Raw genomic sequence first — 979 nt, forward strand, 5'->3', positions numbered from 1 at the left:
CGCCGCTGCCCGGACTCCACCTCTTAGGGCCGGCACTTCCGGTGGTTGCTTCCGGGCCGTTGGACCGGTTTGGCCTCCAGAAAACTACAATACCCGAGGTGCTTTGCGCGCCTGAGTACAGGTTCAGCGATGGAGGGCGTTGTACTTCCGGGAAGCGCGGTGCAAGCTGGGAGGCGTAGTCTTCACTGCCAGCTCGCAAACCTTATTTCGTTAAGAACGCTCCTCAGGTCTGAAGTCCTCTGAAATATTCCTTGAAACTGCTATTTTTCACTTACCTGTATAGAGATAACTTCTTTCTGTATAATCGTTGTAATACATACAACGGTCACCAAAATATTTTTCTCTGTAAATAAAAAATAACTGAATCCTAGATGCCAACTCTAAGCTTCAACACATCCATACCCGCTTGCAAATCAGTGGGAAAATAGCTCCAAGAAAGGTAGTTAACAGGTTCAAGATGGCAGGAAAAGCTCAGAATGTTTTGCCAAAGTTCTCTGTCGAAACATGTTACCAGCTTTTTGTCAACTGAAAAAAAAAAAAAAAAGCACAACGTAAGAGTTGTGAGTTAAGTTTTATTTGGGGCAAAATGAGGGCTATAGCCCAGGAGACAGTATTTCAGGTAGCTCTGAGAAACTGCTCTGAAGAGGAAGGGGGGAAGGCCAGTATTATATATAGTTTTAGTGAAGGGGGATCCGTGCAATCAAGCACACATTTTGGCACAGGCTTGCTGCTAGTCACAGGAGCAGATGTCACTGTTAACGATTTTAGTGCTTTCCTAGATATGAGGAGATGCAAGAATTGGGCTCATAAAATCTTCCGAGAATATCTAACTATCTCCCTGAACTCCTTTCAGGGTGTGTTGAAGGTCAGTGGCTGCAGTGGCTAGTAACTTAATCCTTGTAGAGGCAGATGGCAACTGCCAATTTTTTGTTGACATTTCCAAAATGTGATTTAGCAGCTAGCCACTTTCCATTTCCTA

This window comes from Mesoplodon mirus (assembly GCF_964341445.2).
Source record: "Mesoplodon mirus genome assembly, chromosome: 15".
NCBI lineage: Eukaryota > Metazoa > Chordata > Mammalia > Artiodactyla > Ziphiidae > Mesoplodon > Mesoplodon mirus.